This window comes from Moschus berezovskii, chromosome 21 (genome assembly GCF_049115385.1).
Source record: "Moschus berezovskii isolate FMDL1 chromosome 21, NW_MosBer_1.0, whole genome shotgun sequence".
Lineage (NCBI taxonomy): Eukaryota > Metazoa > Chordata > Mammalia > Artiodactyla > Moschidae > Moschus > Moschus berezovskii.
The window spans coordinates 31,078,838-31,100,940 of record NC_142480.1 but is presented as its reverse complement, the minus strand read 5'-3'; the positions used below and the strand labels follow the sequence as shown (position 1 = coordinate 31,100,940).

General features: G+C 40.5%; 1 pseudogene; it reads left to right on the top strand.

Moving 5' to 3' along the window:
• Positions 1-238: 238 nt before the first annotated feature.
• LOC148774525 (histone H2B type 2-K1 pseudogene) lies at positions 239-593 on the top strand (annotated as a pseudogene).
• Positions 594-22,103: the final 21,510 nt, after the last annotated feature.

Genomic DNA, 22,103 nt, shown 5'->3' with positions numbered 1-22,103 from the left:
GGAAAAAGTCACAGGGACAAAGAATGGAAGGCCTTGAGGTTCGGTTGAATCAAGACAGTGATACAATTATAGTAGTTCTTCCTACTTTACTACAAAGTAATAATATTTTCCAAGAGTATTTTGAATGTATTTTTGAAGTCTAGAAGCCAGTTATTTAATATACCTGGTTGGTATAATAATCACATAATGATCAAAGTTCAATTAAAAGCAGTTTCTAGCCGCCAGGAGGACTGGGAGGATGAGCGCCGAGCACGGACAGCTGCAGCAGTCTGGGGGCCGGCGGGGCCGGAGTCCTGGGGACAAGAAGTCCAGAAGGCGCAACCTACTCCATGTACATCTACAAGGTGCTCAAGCAGGTGCACCCCGACATCGGCATCTCCTCCAAGGCCATGAGCATCATGAACTCGTTCGTGAATGATCTATTTGAACGGCTGGCTGGCGAGGCCGCCCGGCTGGCCCAGTACTCGGGCCGAACCACACTGACATCCCGGGAGGTCCAGACAGCCATGCGTCTGCTGCTGCCTGGGGAGCTGGCCAAGCACGCCGTGTCCGAGGGCACCAAGGCCGTGACCAAGTACACCAGCTCCAAGTGACCCGGGGCCTGACCGTAATAAAGGCTGCACTGCTAAATTTAAAAAATAAATAAATAAATAAAAATAAAAGCAGTTTCTATGAAATGGACAGAGAAGGAGATTAATCTCTTTAACATTAAACACAAAAAACAGAATTTGCTTCAAGGTAAGGATTAGAGCTATATCCAGAAAAGGAAGGAGAAAAATAAATAATGCTGCCTACGTTTTCACTGGAGAGAACTATGAGGTTGTTGGCACAAATGATAATGAAGAGGAGAGTTCTGGCTGGTGGAGGGACCTTAAATCGGTATCTGCAGTCTCCTACTAGCTCATTATCTATTGCAGCGACGTTCAGGAAAGACAAACAGGTTTAATTTTTCAACCAGGGAAAAAGACAGTAATTTTTAAAATGAAACAAAGGAATTTGCTACCATCTTGTGGCAACTTTAAAAATTACAGTATGCTTTAGTATTTTCACATCTCCAAAATATTTTTAAACATATTCCTCTATACAAGTTCTTTCAATTCTGGTTTCCTCGGTGTGTATGCCCAGGAGTGTGATTTTTGGATCATATGGCAGTTCTATTTCCAGTTTTTTGAGGAATCTCCACACTGTTCTCCATAGTGGCTGTACTAGTTTGCATTCCCACCAACAGTGTAAGAGGGTTCCCTTCTCTCCACACCCTCTCCAGCATTTATTGCATGTAGACTTTTGGATAGCAGCCATTCTGATTGGTGTGAAATGGTATCTCATTGTGGTTTTGATTTGCATTTCTCTGATTATGAGGGATGTTGAGCATTTTTTCATGTGTTTGTTAGCCATCTTTATGTCTTTGGAGAAATGTCTGTTTAGTTCTTTGGCCCATTTTTTGATTGGGTCATTTATTTTTCTGGAATTGAGCTGCAGGAGCTACTTGTATATTTTGGAGATTAATCCTTTATCAGTTGCTTCATTTGCTGAACTGCCATATGATCCAGTAATCGCACTCCTGGGCATACACACCGAGGAAACCAGAATTGAAAGAGACACATGTACTCCAATGTTCATTGCAGCACTGTTTATAATAGCCAGGACATGGAAGCAACCTAGATGTCCATCTGCAGACGAATGGATAAGAAAGCTTTGGTACATATACACAATGGAGTATTACTCAGCCATTAAAAAGAATGCATTTGAACCAGTTCTAATGAGGTGGATGAAACTAGAGCCTATTATACAGAGTGAAGTAAGCCAGAAAGAAAAACACCAATACAATACACTAACGCATATATATGGAATTTAGAAAGATGCAAATTATAACCCTGTATGTGAGACAGCAAAAGAGACACAGATGTATCAAAAAGTCTTTGAGACTCTGTGGGAGAGGGTGAGGGTGGGATGGTTTGGGAGAATGGCATTGAAACATGTATATTATCATATGTGAAACGAATCGCCAGTTCAGGGTTGATGCATGTTACAGGATGCTCAGGGCTGGTATGCGGGGATGACCCAGACGGAGGATAAGGGGAGGAGGGAGGTGGGAGGAGGGGTTCGGGAAGGGGAACTCATGTCAATGTATGGCAAAACCAACCAATATAATATTGTAAAATAATTAGCCTCCAAGAAAAAAAAAGAAAAAAAACAATTTCTATAAAGGATTCTCACAAAATCATTCTACTCAATTACATATTTTCTATATTAAGTTTAAATTCCATTAGTAATGAAGTAGAGAAAATATTAAGGGAACACATATTCCAGTGTATTATTTTTAATGTTTACAGAAAAATACATAAACCAAGCAAAAATGCATTTCAATGACACAGTTCCTTGTAATCAACTTCATAATCTGGGGCAGAAAAAGTAACAGGAACAGGAAATTTGGGGGGCATAACATAACGAGACTTTATGCTTTGAAAATCTCCATGATGGTACTGAAAACACTGACCTCTAGCTTTACCTTTGTATTCAACAGCTTTGTGACTTAGTGAAAGCTATTTAGTGGTTGATACCTTTCCTTCAAGATTCCCTGGAGTAGGAAATAACAAGCCGCTCCAGTATTCTTGCTTGGAAAATTCCATGGAGAGAGGAGACTGGCGGGCTACAGGCCATGGGATCACAGAGAGTCAGACACAACTGAGCACACGCCCGCACACACACCTTTCCTTCTCTTTGAATCTGTTTCATTGAGGTGAGGTCACATGAGCTGACACATATGAAACTTAGAAAACTAAACGTCTGTTTCAAAATCAAAAGATAATGAAACTAACTAGGTAAGGCAGAAAATAGTGTTGAATGTGTGCCCAAGGGAAGAGAGAAAAATGAAGAGAGATCTTTCGCTTAATGCGGAGTTGAATTAGAGCAGCTCAGGATATAGACTGTTTGTTTCTAATAAATATCAAATACCTGTCATGTGACAAAGTATGAAGAAAATTTAAATATGAAGAACTGTCCCCAAACACCTGACAGTCTAATGGGAGATACAGGCAATTAAAAAAAAATTGTAACAAAAAGACATGAAAATGCTACAATAAACATTCAGTGAGAGGTTCCAACATAAGTATGAATCCATTATTTTTTTATTTAAATTTATCATAATAATAGCTTACAGTAGAAAATGGAAACCCACTCCAGTATTCTTGTCTGGAAGTCCCATGGACAAGGGATCCTGGCAGACTACAGTCCATAGGTCACAAAGATTAGGATACAACTAAGCATATATTAAGAATATTAGATTGTGGAATAAGGCATAAGAATTAATTTCATGAAATAAACATTGTCTGTGGCTATCTGATGCTAATGGGATAAAAGGTTACACATTCTACAAGTTATGCAAAAATTCCAAAACATCTTTGTATTTCATGTAATCAGTGTTGATTGTTTATTCAGGGAAAATCATGAATCTCAGTATTTAACACAGGTTAAAGGAAAACACACACAAGATTAGGTGCATTGAAGAACCCAGAGACTCACAAATACTGCCTCATCCTTCACCAAAGGTCTCTGGAGCATGTCTACTGAGCAGTATGAGCCCACTGACTTACTTCCAACTTGAATTAGGAGGACTAACCCTAATCTGATTGACAATGATTTTTACTTAACATCGGGGGCGAAAAAAGACTCTGATATAAAGAAATGCAAAAGAATATATTGATCCATTAAGATGACAATTTCTTTAAGAAAATAAATCATGTCTAGACAATGTCTAATAAAAATAGTTTTTTGTGTCCTGCCATTTATGTAAGACAGTGATGCTAGGAAAGATTGAGGGCAGGAGGAGAAGGGGTTGACAGAGGATGAGATGGTTGAATGGCATAACTGACCAAATAGACATGTTCAGTTCAGCTCAGTCACTCAGTCGTGTCCAACTCTTTGTGACCCAAAAAGTCGCAGCACACCAGGCCTTCCTGTTCATCACCAACTACTGGAGTCCATCCAAACCCATGTCCATTGAGTCGGTGATGCCATCCAAGCATCTCATCCTCTCTCGTCCCCTTCTCCTCCTGCCCTCAATCTTTCCTAGCATCAGGGTCTTTTCAAATGAGTCAGCTCTTTTCATCAGGTAGCCAAAGTATTTCAGTTTCACCTTTACCATAAGTCCTTCCAATGAACATCCAGGGCTGATCTCCTTTAGGATGGACTGGTTGGATCTCCTTGCAGGCCAAGGGACTCTCAAGAGTCTTCTCCAACACCACAGTTCAAAAGCATCAATTCTTCAGCGATCAGCTTTCTTCACAGTCCAACTCTCACATCCTTACATGACCACTGGAAAAATCATAGCCTTGACTCGATGGACCTTTGTTGACAAAGTAATGTCTCTGCTTTTTAATATGCTATCTAGGTTGGTCATAACTTTCCTTTCAAGGAGTAAGCGTCTTTTAATTTCATGCCTGCAATCACTATCTGCAGTGATTTTGAAGCCCAGAAAAATAAAGTCAGCCACTGTTCCACTGTTTCCCCATCTATTTTCCATGAAATGATGGGACCACATGCCATGATCTTAGTTTTCTGAATGTTGAGCTTAAAGCCAACTTTTTCACTCTCCTCTTTCGCTTTCATCAAGAGACTCTTTAGTTCTTCTTCACTTTCTGCCATAAGGATGGTGTCATCTGCATATCTGAGGTTATTGATATTTCTCCTGGCAATCTTGATTCCAGATCCAGCACAGAGTTTCTCATTATGTACTCTGCATATAAGTTAAATAAGCAGGGTGACAATATACAGCCTTGATGTACTCCTTTACCTATTTGGAACCAGTCCATTGTTCCATGTCCAGTTCTAACTGTTGCTTCCTGACCTGCATACAAGTTTCTCAAGAGGCAGGTCAGGTGGTCTGGTATTCCCATCTCTTGAAGAATTTTCCAGAGTTTATTGTGATCCACAGTCAAAGGCTTTGGCATAATCAATAAAGCAGAAGTAGATGTTTTTCTGTAACTCTCTTGCTTTGTCAGTGATCCAGTAGATGTTGGCAATTTGATCTCTGGTTCCTCTGCCTTTTCTAAAACCAGCTTGAACATCTGGAAGTTCACAGTTCATGTATTGCTGAAGCCTGGATTAGAGTATTTTGAGCATTACTTTTCTAGCATGTAAGATGAGTGCAATTGTGCAGTAGTTTAAGCATCCTTTGTCATTACCTTTCTTTGGGACTGGAATGAAAACTGACCTTTTCCAGTCCTGTGGCCACTGCTGAGTTTTCCAAATTTGCTGGCATATTGATTGCAGCACTTTCATAGCATCATCTTTCAGGATTTGAAATAGATCAACTGGAATTCCATCACCTCCACTAGCTTTGTTCTTAGTGATGCTTCCTAAGGCCCACTTGACTTCACATTCCAGGATGTCTGGCTCTAGTTGAGTGTGAGTGATCACACCATTGTGATTATCTGGGTTGTGAAGATCTTTTTTGTACAGTTCTTCTGTGTATTCTTGCCACCTCTTCTTACTATCTTCGGCTTCTATTAGGTCCATACCATTTCTGTCCTTTATTAAGCCCATCTTTGAATGAAATGTTCCCTTAGTATCTCTAATTTTCTTGAAGAGATCTCTTGTCTTTCCTATTCTGTTGTTTTCCTCTATTTCTTTGCATTGATCGCTGAGGAAGGCTTTTTTATCTCTCCTTGCTATTCTTTGGAACTCTGCATTCAGATGCTTATATCTTTCCTTTTCTCCTTTGCTTTTCGCTTCTCTTCTTTTCACAGCTATTTGTAAAGCCTCCTCAGACAGCCATTTTGCTTTTTTGCATTTCTTTTCCATGGGGATGGTCTTGGTCCCTGTCTCCTGTACAATGTCATGAACCTCCATCCAGAGTTCATCAGGCACTCTATCTATCAGATCTTGTCCCTTAAATTTATTTTTCACTTCCACTGTATAACTGTAAGGGATTTGATTTAAGGAGTTCATGATCTGAGCCACAGTCAGCTCAATGGACATGAATTTGAGCAAACTCTGGGAAACGGTAAAGGACCCAAAGACTGGATTGGAGTTCATGGAGTTACAAAGAGTTAGACGACTTAGTGACTGAACATATATACATGGTAACTCTTCTAAAAGAAACATAAATCCAGTGCTAGAACTTGAAGAAAAATGTTAATCTCTATGTAAAAAATGTTAAAATGGGCATTTTGACCAGCACAATAAGACAATAGCTATCTGACACCAAAATAAGGTGCTCAATCAGGATGCAAAATTCAAAGAAAAAAAAAAACATATAGTTTCTGTGAAGCCACAAAGCCTCTTTTCTGAAATATTTCAGGAAGGATGTTGTGCCAGCCAGGGTTCTCCAAAGGGAACAGAATCAACAGAATATATTGGGGGGAGAGAGAGAAGGAGGGATGGAGAAAAGAATTTATTATACAGAATTGGCTCACACAATTATGGGGCCTAAGAAATCTCATCACCTACCATCTGCAAGCTGGAGGCCCAGGAAAGCCAGTGCTACACTTTTTCAGTTTAAGTCTGAAGACCTGAGAACCAGGTTAGGCACAGTAGAGGCCTGATCCAAGTGCAGGAGAATACTGATTATCGAGCTGAAGCAGTCAATCAAAGTGAACCAGCACTCTCTCCCTCCACCTTTTCATTCTCTAGAGCTCTTAAAGGATTGGATGATGCCCACCCAAACTGGGAAGGGTCATCTGCTTCACTGGCTCAGTCTGCCAGTCAAATGGTAATCTCACCCGGAAACACCTCACAAACACACATGAGATAAATTTGGCGAAATCTGTGGACAGCTTGATTCAGTCAAGATGATACATAAAATTAACTATCTCAGATATATATTTCATAATTGTTTTAATTTTCAAAAGGTAGCATAATGTATTTTATAACACCCTTGGTGTATATTTTTTATATCAATACTTCCGCAGCAAAATGTATGCATATTCTCAAGTACAGTAAGATTATAAATAGCCTCAGGTTAGTTTCAGAGGGGTATTATTGCCAAATAAATATGTAAGACAGATAGACCTCTATATCTATATATATTTGTATGTGCTGTGCTAAGTTGCTTCAGTCGTGTCCAACTCTTTGTGACACTATGGACAGTAACCCTCCAGGCTCTTCTGTCCCTGGGATTCCCTAGGCAAGAATACTGTAGTGGATTGCGAGGCCCACATCATATATTTGTCTGTATATATGTATATATGTGTGTATATATATATAGGGGAAGAGAGAGAGAGATGTTTGTTCATTCTTTACTTTTTTCAACTTCTTAAATTTCAGAATTATAGATAATTATAAACCAGTAGTTTAAAGCCACATATATAATACTATATCTTTTTTCAACATAGGAAGAAAAAAAAACCAATTTGAAGATGGTTTCTTTGGCGAAGCAAGAGAAATGGGATCAGTTCAGTTCAGTTCAGTTCCGTCCCTCAGTCGTGTCTGACTCTTTGCGATCCCATGAACCACAGCATGCCAGGCCTCCCTGTCCATCACCAACTCCCAGAGTTCACTCAAACTCATGTCCATCGAGTCGCTGATGCCATCCAGCCATCTCATTCTCTGTCGTCCCTGTCTCCTCCCACCCCCAATCCCTCCCAGCATCAGACTCTTTTCCAGTGAGTCAACTCGCCGCATGAGGTGGCCAAAGTATTGGAGTTTCAGCTTCAGCATCAGTCCTTCCAAAGAACACCCAGGATTGATCTCCTTTAGAATGGACTGGTTGGATCTCCTTGCAGTACAAGGGACTCTCAAGAGTCTTCTCCAGCACCACACTTCAAAAGCATCAGTTCTTCAGCAATCACCTTTCTTCACAGTCCAACTCTCACATCCATACATGACCACTGGAAAAACCATTGCCTTGACTAGACGGACCTTTGTTGGCAAAGTAATGTCTCTGCTTTTTAATATGCTATCTAGGTTGGTCATAACTTTCCTTCCAAGGGGTAAGCATCTTTTAATTTCATGGCTGCAATCAGCATCTGCAGTGATTTTGGAGCCCCAAAAAATAAAGTCTGACACTGTTTCCACTGTTTGTCCATCCATCTCCCATGAAGGGATGGGACCAGATGCCATGATCTTTGTTTTCTCAATGTTGAGCTTCAGGCCAACCTTTTCACTCTCCTCTTTCACTTTCAAGAGGCTTTTCAGTTCCTCTTCACTTTCTGCCATAAGGGTGGTGTCATCTGCATATCTGAGGTTATTGATATTTCTCCCGGCAATCTTGATTCCAGCTTGTGCTTCTTCCAGCCCAGCGTTCCTCATGATGTACTCTGCATACAAGTTAAATAAACAGGGTGACAATATACAACCTTGACGTACTCCTTTTCCTATTTGGAACCAGTCTGTGGTTCCATGTACAGTTCTAACTGTTGCTTCCTGACCTGCATACAGGTTACTCAAGAGGCAGGTCAGGTGGTCTGGTATTCCCATGTCTTTCAGAATGTTCCACAGTTTATTGTGATCCACACAGTCCAAGGCTTTGACATAGTCAATGAAGCAGAAATAGATGTTTTTCTGGAACTCTCTTGCTTTCTCCATGATCCAGCGGATGTTAGTGATTTGATCTCTGGTGCCTCTGCCTTTTCTAAAACCAGCTTGAACATCTGGAAGTTCACGGTTCACAAATTGCTGAAGCCTGGCTTGGAGAATTTTGAGCATGACTTTACTAGCATGTGAGATGAGTGCAATTGTGCAGTAGTTTGAGCATTCTTTGGCATTGCCCTTCTTTGGGATTGGAATGAAGACTGACCTTTTCCAATCCTGTGGCCATTGCTGAGTTTTCCAAATTTGCTGGCATATTGAGTGCAGAAATGGGACAATACTTCCTAAATCAAAGTCTAATCAGAGAAGTTTCCACAACAACTCTCAGGAAATAAGCCCCTTTCCTTAGGAGGATATGATGAACTGGTACCTAGCTCTTTCCTTGAGAACCCAGAAGGGAAGAGCTAAATCTTCTAGCAGAAGAGGTGGTTGCATAGAACTCAGCCTGCACCCCCCAAATATGTCAGGGCAAAGTATGCACAAGGACATGAGATATTTCTAGGCCTAAACAGCAAAATCACCTAGAAGTGTGTGTCAGTGATCTATTGCTGTGTAACAACCCCAGACTGTTGCTTAAAATAACATCTTCATTTATTGAATCTCCCCATCCATGCTGGCACATAACATGAAGCAGAGTTCCATGTGCTCTGCAATAGGTTTTTGTTGGTTATCCATTGTAAATATAGCAGTATGTATGTGACATATATATGTATGGCTGAATCCCTTTGTTGTTCACCTGACACTATCACAGTGTTAATCAGCTATACCCCAATACAAAATGTTTTCGGTGTTAAAAGAAATAAATAAGAATTTTTTTTTTAAGTCTTATTTCCTCAGCTTTGTGGACTGACTGGGAAGTCAGCTATCTTGGATGGGGCAGGAGGGTGGAAGGGTGGCCTCACTCACATCTAAGGAGCCTCAGCTGAAGTGACAGAAATGTTAGAATGGTTGACCTGGTCTTCCTCTCCCCAAGCTATATTTCATCTCAGGCTTCCTCACATGATGACAGAAGTATTTCAAGAGACTGAAGCCAAAGCTTAGAAGTCACATAATGTCACTTCCATTCCATTTTATCAAAGCAAACCGCAAGGCCAACCCAGATTCATAGAATAGGGAGGCGGATTCTGCTTCATGGTAAGAGGAACTTAAAGAATTTAAGGTTGTATTTTGTATACCACAAGGGGCAAAAGGACTTCCGCTGAGAGAACATGCAAAAAAATCACAAAATTCCCAAGGGCAAAAAAAAGCATAATTGATAAGTCCAAGGAGAGTTCATCTACCTTAATCAGAAAAATTGATATTGAGTGTCCCCCAAAATGGCAGTCTTCCAAGAGCCAATCAGTGTAAACACCAAGAGAAGCAACAACCAAAGCCAGAATCCAAAAACACCCCTGCTTCTCTTCCCCACCCTTTCTTCCCCTGCCTCAACAGGGTTGGGAAAGTCAGTAAAACAAGAAAGTAAGGGTGAAAACAAAGGCTTACCTGCAAAAGACCCCAATTGGGGAGAAATTTAACTTTAATTCAAAGTTTGATTATAACATGGCACCAGCTAGACAGCATATTAAAAAGCAAAGACATCACTTTGCCAACAAAGGTTCAGTTCGGTTCAGTCACTCAGTCATGTCAAACTCTTTGCAACCCCACACACTGCAGCAATGCTAGGCCTCCCTGCCCATCAACAACTCCCAGAGTTTACTCAAACTCATGCCCATTGAATCAGTGATGCCATCCAACCATCTCATCCTCTGTCATCCTCTCTTCTTCCACCTTCAATCTTTCCCAGCCTCAGGGTCTTTTCAAAAGAGTCAACTGCTCCCATCAGATGGCTAAAGTATTGCAGTTTCAGCTTCAACACCAGTTCTTCCAATGAATATTCAGGACTGATTTCCTCTAGGATGGACTAGGCTGGATCTCCTTGCAGTCCAAGGGACTCTCAAGAGTCTTCTCCAACACCACAGTCCAAAAGCATCAATTCTTCGGCGTTCAGCTTTCTTCACAGTACAACCCTCACATTCATACATGACTACTGGAAAAACCATAGCCTTAACTAGATGGACGTTTGTTGCAAAGTAATATATCTGCTTTTTAATATGCTGTCTAGGTTACCAACAAAGTTCCATCTAGTTAAACAAAGGTCCATCCAGTCAAAGTTATGGTTTTTCCAGTAGTCACGTACAGATGTGAGAGTTGGACCATAAAGAAGGCTGAGCACCAAAGAACTCAGTTCAGTTCAGTCGCTCAGTCGTGTCCAACTCTTTGTGACCCCATGAATCACAGCATGCCAGGCCTCCCTGTCCATCACCAACTCCCAGAGTTTACTCAAACTCACCTCCATCGAGTTGGTGATGCCATCCAGCCATCTCATTTTCTGTCGTCCCCTTCTCCTCCTGTCCCCAATCTCTCCCAGCTTCAGAGTCTTTTCCAGCAAGTCAACTCATCACATGAGGTGGCCAAAGTATTGGAGTTTCAGCTTTAGCATCAGTCCTTCCAGTGAACACCCAGGACTGATCTCCTTTAGAATGGACTGGTTGGATCTCCTTGCAGTCCAAGGGACTCTCAAGAGTCTTCTCCAACACCACAGTTCAAAAGCATCAATTCTTCAGCAATCAGCTTTCTTCACAGTCCAACTCTCACACCCATACATGACCACTGGAAAAACCATAGCCTTGACTAGACAGACCTTGGTTGGCAAAGTAATGTCTCTGCTTTTTAATATGCTATCTAGGTTGGTCATAAGTTTCCTTCCAAGGAGTAAGCGTCTTTTAATTTCATGGCTTCAATCAGCATCTGCAGTGGTTTTGGAGCCCAGAAAAATAAAGTCTGACACTGTTTCCACTGTTTCCCCATCTATTTCCCATGAAGTGATGGGACCAGATGCCATGATCTTTGTTTTCTGAATGTTGAGCTTCAAGCCAACTTTTTCACTCTCTTCTTTCACTTTCATCAAGGGGCTTTTGAGTTCCTCTTCACTTTCTGCCATAAGGGTGGTGTCGTCTGCATATCTGAGGTGATTGATATTTCTCCCGGCAATCTTGATTCCAGCTTGTGCTTCTTCCAGCCCAGCGTTCCTCATGATGTACTCTGCATACAAGTTAAATAAGCAGGGTGACAATATACAACCTTGACGTACTACTTTTCCTATTTGGAACCAATCTGTTGTTCCATGTACACTTCTGACTGTTGCTTCCTGACCTGCATACAGGTTTCTCAAGAGGCAGGTCAGGTGGTCTGGTATTCCCATCTCTTGAAGACTTTTCCACAGTTTGTTGTGATCCACACAGTCCAAGGCTTTGGCATAGTCAATGAAGCAGAAATAGATGTTTTTCTGGAACTCTCTTGCTTTTTCCATGATCCAGTCGATGTTGGCAAATTGGTGCTTTCAAATTGTGCTGCTGGAGAAGACTCTTGAGAGTCCCTTGGACATCAAGGAGATCAAACCAGTCAATCCTAAAGAAAATCAACCCTGAAAATTCTTTGGAAGGACTGATACTGAAGCTCCAGTACTTTGGCCACCTGCTGTGAAGAGCTGCTCATTGGGAAATACCCTGATACTGAGAAAGATTGAAGACAAAAGAAGAGGGAGGCAGAAGATTAGATGGTTAGATAGCATCACAAACTCAATGGACATGCCTTTGAGCAAACTCCAGGAGATAGGGAAGGACAGGGGAGCCTGGTGTGCTGCAGACATGACCTATCAACTGAACCACAACAACAACCAGCTACTTTTAATTACAGGATAACAACTATATTTGAAATTTTAAATGACCATGATTTTTTCCCCAAAAACAGAGCTGAAAATCAAGGACCTGCCTGAATTTTCATTCATGAGAGGGAATAATTGCCTCTGCTGTATAAATACTAAAGGGAAGGTGAATGACAAAAGTAAAGCTACTTTCCAGGTGACTGTTTTTGTTACTGATCTTGAGATTGGAGCTTCAAGATGTGTTTGCAGTAGTGAGAGGTATAAATCATATCCCATCAGATCTGTTGGTTCGACATATTTTCTTGAAGAAATAGTGAAGGATGAGAGTTCCTCATTGCCTAAAACCACAAAATATCTTGAAAATTAGCTTTATCTTTGTCCTCTCCCAGCGTTTCAAGTCTCAAGGTTCTTGCTCAGATCTTCCCTGCCTTAACTCTATAAACACTGTGACTTCTTTTTCCCCTAACTATCCTGTTCTTAAAACTAGTATCACGTTTTTCTTCCAGGGATGGTTACCTGCCAAGCACCCATCCACATCCACACATATCTGATTTATAAAACAGAGATTCTACTAGGGTTTAATTGTAAGGAAAATATATCGTGCTTCAAATTTTGAAACCAAGCTCTGTAAGTACTGAAAGAAATTCAGTGACTACATTAAGAAGGTTATTCTAATGGCCATGTGCAGGATAGCTTCAATTAAAAGGTTTTAAAAGATAACAGAATTCAAAGTGACCTAGAGAGAATAGGTATGATATTCAGTTACAGGCAAATTATAGAAAATTATAATTAACTTAAGCATGGAGAACCATGCTCTGCAGATAAAAAGTGATAAATGATTAGTCATAGCTAAGAAGAAAAGAGTCTACTTTTAGAACACTGTAATACTCATGAGTAAATATGATTTGAAGAAGGTATATTTGTATTAATCAAAATTTTAGAAATTCAGGCTTTCTCAAATCTCAACATATTGTGACAGATTATAAAAAGATGGTAATGCTACAATTTGAAGATGCTATCTCTATTAACAAATTATTTTAAATAATTGTCAAAATACTCCAGATGGGCAAATGCAAGATCCTAATGTGTCAAATTATCAAAATTGGCCATTTACACTGATAAAATTGTCAAGCTCTTCATTTAACTTAAATTGGCTATAATACACATTCAGAATTGTTTATATTTATAGAATAATACTGTACAAACTCTTCAACATTCAATTCCCTTAAAAGTATTAATAGAGCATCAACTATATAATATGCTCTTTATTGGGCACTAAGAGATATTGGCTACAAAACAGAAATGGACCATGACTTGATATTTTGTAGACTGGGATTCTGACAAATAAACAGAAAATTATGAAGCTCCAGGACATGTACTGTGATAGAGGAAGCACAAGTTGCAGTGGGAACATATAGCAGAGAATTTAATCCATATTTGAGAGAAGAGTGTGAGTCAGGGACACTTCCGGTGGGAAGTTATTTTTAAATAAAACTCTAAGGCTCAACATGTAAAAATAATGATACAAATGAAAAACAAACAATAATTTATATCAGATGGGATGAAGATATATCTTAAGAATTGAATCAGTGTGAAGAGAACAGGGAAACATGACAAGAGACAATGCTGGAGAAGACAGAGCTGCATCATGCAGTTAGGCTAATCAGTCACTGGGGATATTAGGCAAAGGTGCAACATCATTGATACTGTTCATGGGGTTTTCAAGGCAAGTATACTGAAGTGGTTTGCCATTTCCTTCTCCAGTGGACTACATTCTGTCAGACCTCTCCACCATGACCCGTCCGTCTTGGGTGGCCCCACACGGCATGGCTTAGTTTCATTGAGTTAGACAGGGCTCTGCTCCATATGATCAGGTCAACTAGTTTTCTGTGATTATGATTTCAGTGTGTCTGCCCTCTGATGCCCCCTCGCGAAACCTACCGTCTTATTTGGGTTTCTCTTACCTTGGTCATGGAAAATCTCTTCATAGCTGCTCCAGCAAAGCGCAGCCGCTGTACCTTACCTTGGACAAGGGGAATCTCCTCAAGGCCGCCCCTCCTGACCTTGAAAGTGGAGTAGCTCCTCTAGGTCCTCCTGTGCCCGCGCAGCCACCACCTCTTGGACGTGGGACAGCTCCTCTAGGCCACCGCCCTGACCTTGGGCGTGGGGTAGCTCCTCTTGGCCACGCTTCTGCGCGTGGTCGGTTGCGCCCAGCGGAGTCTCTTGCGTCTGCGCTGCCGAAGCCGGCGTCTCTCGGCTACTGAATGAAGATACTGAATGAGGAATTCCCCAGGTCGGTAGGTGCCCACTATGCTACTGGAGATCAGTGGAGAAATAACTCCAGAAAGAATGAAGGGATGGAGACAAAGCAAAACAAATACACAGTTGTGGATGTGACTGGTGATAGAAGCAAGGTCCGATGCTGTAAAGAGTAATATTGCATAGGAACCTGGAATGTTAGGTCCACGAATCAAGGCAAATTGGAAGTGGTCAAACAGGAGATGACAAGAGTGAACGTAGACATTCTCAGAATCAGTGAACTAAAATGGACTGGAATGGGTGAATTTAACTCAGATGACCATTATATCTACTACTGTGGGCAGGAATCCCTTAGAAGAAATGGAGTAGCCATCATGGTCAACAAAAGAGACCGAAATGCAGTACTTGGATGCAATCTTAAAAATGACAGAATGACTTCTGTTCGTTTCCAAGGCAAACCATTCAATATTACAGTAATCCAGGCCTATGCCCCAACCAGTAATGCTGAAGAAGCTGAAGTTGAACGGTTCTATGAAGACCTACAAAACCTTTTAGAACTAACACCCAAAAAAGATGTGCTTTTCATTATAGGGGACTGGAATGCAAAAGTAGGAAGTCAAGAAACACCTGGAGTAACAGGCAAATTTGGCCTTGGAGCACAGAATGAAGCAGGGCAAAGGCTAATAGAGTTTTGCCAAGAGAACGCACTGGTCATACCAAACACCCTCTCCCAACAACACAAGAGAAGACTCTAAAGATGGACATCACCAGATGGTCAACATCGAAATCAGATTGATTATATTCTTTTCAGCCAAAGATGGAGAAGCTGAATACAGTTAGCAAAAACAAGACCAGGAGCTGACTGTGGCTCAGATCATGAACTCCTTATTGCCAAATTCAGACTTAAATTGAAGAAAGTAGGGAAAATCACTAGACCTTTCAGATATGACCTAAATCAAACCCCTTATGATTATACATTGGAAGTAAGAAATAGATTTAAGGGACTAGATCTGATAGATAGAGTGCGGGATGAACTATGGACGGAGGTTCATGACACTGTACAGGAGACAGGGACCAAGACCATCCCCATGGAAAAGAAAAGCAAAAAAGCGAAATGGCTGTCTGAGGAGGCTTTACAAATAGCTGTGAAAAGAAGAGAAGCGAAAAGCAAAGGAGAAAAGGAAAGATATAAGCATCTGAATGCAGAGTTCCAAAGAATAGCAAGGAGAGATAAGAAAGCCTTCCTCAGCGATCAATGCAAAGAAATAGAGGAAAACAGCAGAATAGGAAAGACAAGAGATCGCTTCAAGAAAATTAGAGATACCAAGGGAACATTTCATTCAAAGATGGGCTTAATAAAGGACAGAAATTGTATGGACCAGCAGAAGCAGAAGATATTAAGAAGAGGTGGCAAGAATACACAGAAGAACTGTACGAAAAAGATCTTTACGACGAAGATAATCATGACGGCATGATCATTCACCTGGAGCCAGACATCTTGGAATGTGAAGTCAAGTGGGCCTTAGAAAGCATCACTACAAACAAAGCTAGTGGAGGTGATGGAATTCCAATTGAAATATTTCAAATCCTGAAAGATGATGCTGTGAAAGTGCTGCACTCAATATGCCAGAAAATTTGGAAAACTCAACAGTGGCCACAGGACTGGAAAAGGTCAGTCTTCATTCCAATTCCAAAGAAAGGCAATGCCAAAGAACACTCAAACTACCGCACAATTGCACTCATCTCACATGCTAGTAAAGCCATGCTCAAAATTCTCCAAGCAAGGCGTCAGCAATATGTGAACCGTGAACTCCCAGATGTTCAAGCAGGATTAGAAAAGGCAGAGGCACCAGAGATCAAATCGCCAACATCCGCTGGATCATGGAGAAAGCAAGAGAGTTCCAGAAAAACATCTATTTCTGCTTCATTGACTATGTCAAAGCCTTGGACTGTGTGGATCACAACAAACTGTGGAACATTCTGAAAGACATGGGAATACCAGACCACCTGACCTGCCTCTTGAGAAACCTGTATGAAGGTCAGGAAGCAACAGTTACAACTGTACATGGAACCACAGACTGGTTCCAAATAGGAAAAGGAGTACAAGGTTGTTAATTGTCACCCTGCCTATTTAACTTCTATGCAGAGTACATCATGAGGAACGCTGGGCTGGAAGAAGCACAAGCTGGAATCAAGATTGCCGGGAGAAATATCAATAACCTCAGATATGCAGATGACACCACCCTTATGGCAGAAAGTGAAGAGGAACTCAAAAGCCTCTTGATGAAAGTGAAAGAGGAGAATGAAAAGGTTGGCTTGAAGCTCAACATTCAGAAAACAAAGATCATGCATCTGGTCCCATCACTTCATGGGAAATGGATGGGAAAACAATGGAAAGTGTCAGACTGTTTTTTGGGGCTCCAAAATCACTGCAGATGCTGATTGAAGCCATGAAATTAAAAGATGCTTACTCCTTGGAAGGAAACTTATGACCAACCTAGATAGCATATTAAAAAGCAGAGACTACTTTGCCAACAAAGGTCCGTCTAGTCAAGGCTATGGTTTTTCCCGTGGTCATGTATGGATGTGAGAGTTGGACTGTGAAGAAAGCTGATCACCGAAGAATTGATGCTTTTGAACTGTGGTGTTGGAGAAGACTCTTGAGAGTCCCTTGTACTGAAAGGAGATCCAACCAGTCCATTCTAAAGGAGATCAGTCCTGCATGTCCATTGGAAGGACTGATGCTAAAGCTGAAACTCCAATACTTTGGCCACCTCATGCGACGAGTTGACCCACTGGAAAAGACTCTGATGCTGGGAGGGATTGGGGGTGGGAGGAGACGGGGATGACAGAGAATAAGATAGCTGGATGGTATCAGCGACTGGATGGACATGAGTTTGAGTGAACTCCGGGAGTTGGTAATGGACAGGGAGGCCTGGCGTGCTGTGATTCATGGGGTCGCGGAGAGTTGGACACGACTGAGCAACTTAACTGAACTGAACTGAACTGTGACATCATTTGATTGGAAGTTTTGAAATATCACTCCAGTTTCAATGTTGCGGATAGAATGCAGAAAGCCAAGAGAGGAAACTAGGGTCATCAGAGGAGGTTGTGACAAACATCAAGGTTCAGTTCAGTTCAGTCGCTCAGTTGTGTCCAACTCTCTGCGAACCCATGAATCACAGCACGCCAGGCCTCCCTGTCCATCACCAACTCCCGGAGTTCACTCAGACTCATGTCCACAGAGTCGGTGATGCCATCCAGCCATCACATTCTCTGTCGTCCCCTTCTTCTCCTGCCCCCAACCTTTCCCAGCATCAGAGTCTTTTCCAGTGAGTCAACTCGTCGCATGAGGTGGCCAAAGTATTGCAGTTTCAGGTTTAGCATCAGTCCTTCAAATGAACACCCAGGATTGATCTCCTTTAGAATGGACTGGTTGGATCTCCTTGCAGTCCAAGGGACTCTCAAGAGTCTTCTCCAACACCACAGTTCAAAAGCATCGATTCTTCGGTGATCAGTTTTCTTCACAGTCCAACTCTCACATCCATACATGACCACAGAAAAAACCATAGCCTTGACAAGACAGACCTTTGTTGGCAAGGTAATGTCTCTGCTTTTTAATATACTATCAAGGTTGGTCATAACTTTCCTTTCAAGGAATAAGTGTCTTTTAATTTCATGGCTGCAATCAGCATCTGCAGTGATTTTGGAGCCCAAAAAAATAAAGTCTGACAGTTTCCACTGTTTTTCCATCTATTTCCCATGAAGTGATGGGACCAGATGCCATGATCTTCGTTTTCTGAATGTTGAGCTTCAAGCCAACCTTTTCACTCTCCTCTTTCACTTTCATCAAGAGGCTTTTCAGTTCCTCTTCACTTTCTGCCATAAGGGTGGTATCATCTGCATATCTGAGGTGATTGATATTTCTCCCAGCAATCTTGATTCCAGCTTGTGCTTCTTCCAGCCCAGCGTTCCTCATGATGTACTCTGCATAGAAGTTAAATAAGCAAGGTGACAATATACATCAAGGTAGAAGATGGTAATTACTTGGGCTATACTGGTGATAGCCGGGAAAACAATTGGAGTGATTTAAAGATAGGGATTCTAGAAGCAAACAGTGTACATCTGCACTCTACTCTCTCCCAGATAAAATGAGACTGTAGATGTAAAGTATTAACAGTGCTCTGGTGTATATATTGCTTGATTTATAATCATGACTTCAGTGTCATTGGAGATGATGAAGACACTAGAGAACAGGTTGGGCATCTGCTGTATTACGAAAAAAGCTAATACCATATCTGAAAGTTTTAAGCCTCAAATATCAAAGTTCACAGAAGTATACTGCATTTTTTCAGATGATGCATTTTTAAAAATTCACAAATAGTTCAATCTTCTAACTTAATGACCAAACATAGGAAAATGGAGCAAGAATCTAGAGTTTCTCTTCTTGCTCAATGGTTCTTATTTTTCAATCAGGTGAAAACAGTAAATGACTACTGAGGGTTATTGTTCTCACCCCGTTTACTTCCTCCACCTTCAAGATCTCTTGAATCCTCTCTAAACCCTTTCCTAGCATTTTCCCCTTTGAGGTATTTCCCACACCTTAGTTATCCTTTGATCAAAGGTAATTTTTACTCCCCTTTGTTCCCAAGTAGGAACCTGACTGTTGCTACTTGGGAAAGAACAGTCCAATGAGGCTGAAATGAGCAAAGAGAAAGAATTAGTAACACCACTATGCCACACTTTTAAGCCATGTCCTCCAATCAATGTCTGAATTTTGGATGTATATCTCTCAGTCGATTTACAGTAGGGAAGGAAAGAGGCCGTTATTGGTCTGCCAAAATCATAAAATATACAGCAAGCAAAATATTGGAAGAATATTACATGTTTTAAGGCTGTTTCCAAATTATAATTAAACATTTAAAAATTATATAAATAATATCAAGTAGGTGGTTTATAAAATATATTTGTTTGACAACCATTCGCTGAGTCCCCACCACATGTGAAGCATCAAGGATAAAAGGATGAGAAAAACAGACACAATCCCATTGTTTAGTGGGAAAGACAAACATTAATCAAATAACCAAAAATAAATGTGAAACTGTAATGGAGACACTCATTAAAAAGGAGTGCTATATTGTATTTTGAAAGTACATAAGAGGGGGACCTGAGCTAGTCAGAAAGATCAGGTTAGGCCTCCCTTTGTTGTTCAGTCGCTAGGTCATGTTTCATTCTTTGTGACCCCATGGACTGCAGCCAACCTTCCCTGTTCATCACTATCTCCAGAGTTTGCTCAAACGCATGTCCATTGAGTCAGTGATGTTATCTATCTCATCTTCTGTCACACCCTTCTCCTCTTGCTCCCAATCTTTCTCAGTATCTGGTCTTTTCCCATGGGTCTGCTCTTTGCATCACATCTTCCTAAGGAAACAGAAATGGATTTCAAATCTGAAGGAAAACCTTTCCACTTGTGGGGACTAGCATACAGTCAGTGCCCAGAGTGCTGACTCCATTTATATTATTTCAAAGCTCTGATTTCTTTCCTTCTGTATGAATTCATCGAAAATGAAAACAAAAGCAGAGATATGTGTATACAGATCACACAGGACTTAAGAAGTTCCTCCCCAAAGGAGCTAGCAGGGCAGAACATCTAATCCTGAAGCTAGCTAAGAAAAAGTCTTACTCAAAATATCACCATCAAAGGACCAAAAACTCAAATGTCAGTATGGGTCATCAGCCTGGAATTATAGGGGTTAGAGTATGAGTATTAGGAAAGCAGAATACTGTAGCTACCAACAGGAATAAATAAAATATTGGAAGACAAATTGTTTGATTAATTTCAGCCTTTCTGAAATATATGTGATTTCTGAATTTCAGCTATACCACATTTGGGGGCACGGCTTTAGAGAATGTTTTCATTAACTTCTACAAGCTTATCCAGACACATAAATACTAAACCATGGTTATTTTCCAGGATGAAACAGCTTTTGCATCTGCATGTGCAGCTGTATCCAGCAAATCACTGAGCCCTAAAGCAAACTGAAGAAGAAAAAAAACAAAACCCATGACCTCTGCTGAACAGAACTAGAATCTTTTTCCAACAAACTCACGCTTACAAAAAACAACTTCTAAAATAAGTGTGATATATGCTTGGGACATGCCATGGTTCAATTATGGTATTTATTTGTTCCTTTAAGATATTGTTAATATCCTTATTTCTGAGGTCCCAATGTAGTTGTAGACTGCAAGATTATTTTGATTATGTAATAATTTGTAAACACAATAAATTGCTATTCTGAAAGTACTGTGAACCCTGCCTGTTACTGCTCCCCAAAGGACCTAAATAAACTTTATCAGTGAACACTTCTTCCAATTGCTATTTACCACATGTGAAACTTGAGCTAAAAAAGAAACTTTAATAAAGCCAAATTTAAAACTACCATGCTTCATTCTATGCAAGCATGACATTTAAATTAATAGCATCCATCTCCATCCCTTAGGACATATAACTTTTTAAACTACAAATGGTGTATATTTTTTTTTTTTGCCTTTCTTCCTCTGATCCAGACACATTTATTAGAAATTTTGAGATAGTGTCATTATAGCTGTTCTACTTCATCACCACCTGTTGAAGTGAAAAATTAACATGGATTTAAGAAAACCCATTATATCATTAAGGAACTATCAAGAAAATAAATAGGTGATGTGTTATCTTTACTCCATGAGCAAGTAATGCTCAGATAGTGCCCTTGACACTTTTTAAAACCGGTTCTGATCATGAAAAGGGAAACATGTAAAATGTGTTTAACCTGTGCCAAAAAGTATCTCAGCTTCTGGGACATTTGGTAAGCTTTATAGCAAGAGAAATATTGCATATAAATGATATCACACCCTGTGTTTTAGCTCCTTATGCCTAAATCCTTTGTCGATTATAAGCCATATAACTTCAGGCAGACAAAAGAAAACTAATCCATATCATGTTGAATGCCAGGCTGTGGTGTTTATAAGTACCTCCTGCTGTGTTAAATGACTCAGACATCTGTCAGGTGTGTTACATTATAGCCATAGGAAAATCTCACTACAGGTTGTGTGCCAGGAAAAATGCTGTGTCTAAGACTTTGTCAATCAGGCTGATGGATGAGTTCAATATTCTAATGAGTTAGACTCTAAATATGCTTCTACTTTGCCAGATCTCTGGATCACATCAGGAGGCACAAAACTCAGGCAATTGGAAGAAATAAGATCATTTTTAAAGGACAGTTCCTCTCCTGATTCATACAAATGTGTGGGTTTTAAGCTATCCTGGTGAGATGGCCTCCTACCCCTTTGTAATCCTTTTTTACATGCTTCATTTAACAGACTAATTTTCGTTTACTCAAAACAAATTAATTCCAAACAATTTGCAAAGGCTACCATACTTCTGAAGAGCATTAGTTACTGTTAGCTTTACATTTTGCATTGTCAATGTCTACAATCAGTGGGTTTACAGACATATTATTTAGTGAGTTACATTTGAGGGTGTGCTAACAGTAACCAAATCAGATGAAATTATTTTGGTAGGATGGTATATATGTGTTTCATTTAGATAACTTGTAAGGAACAAATCCAACCA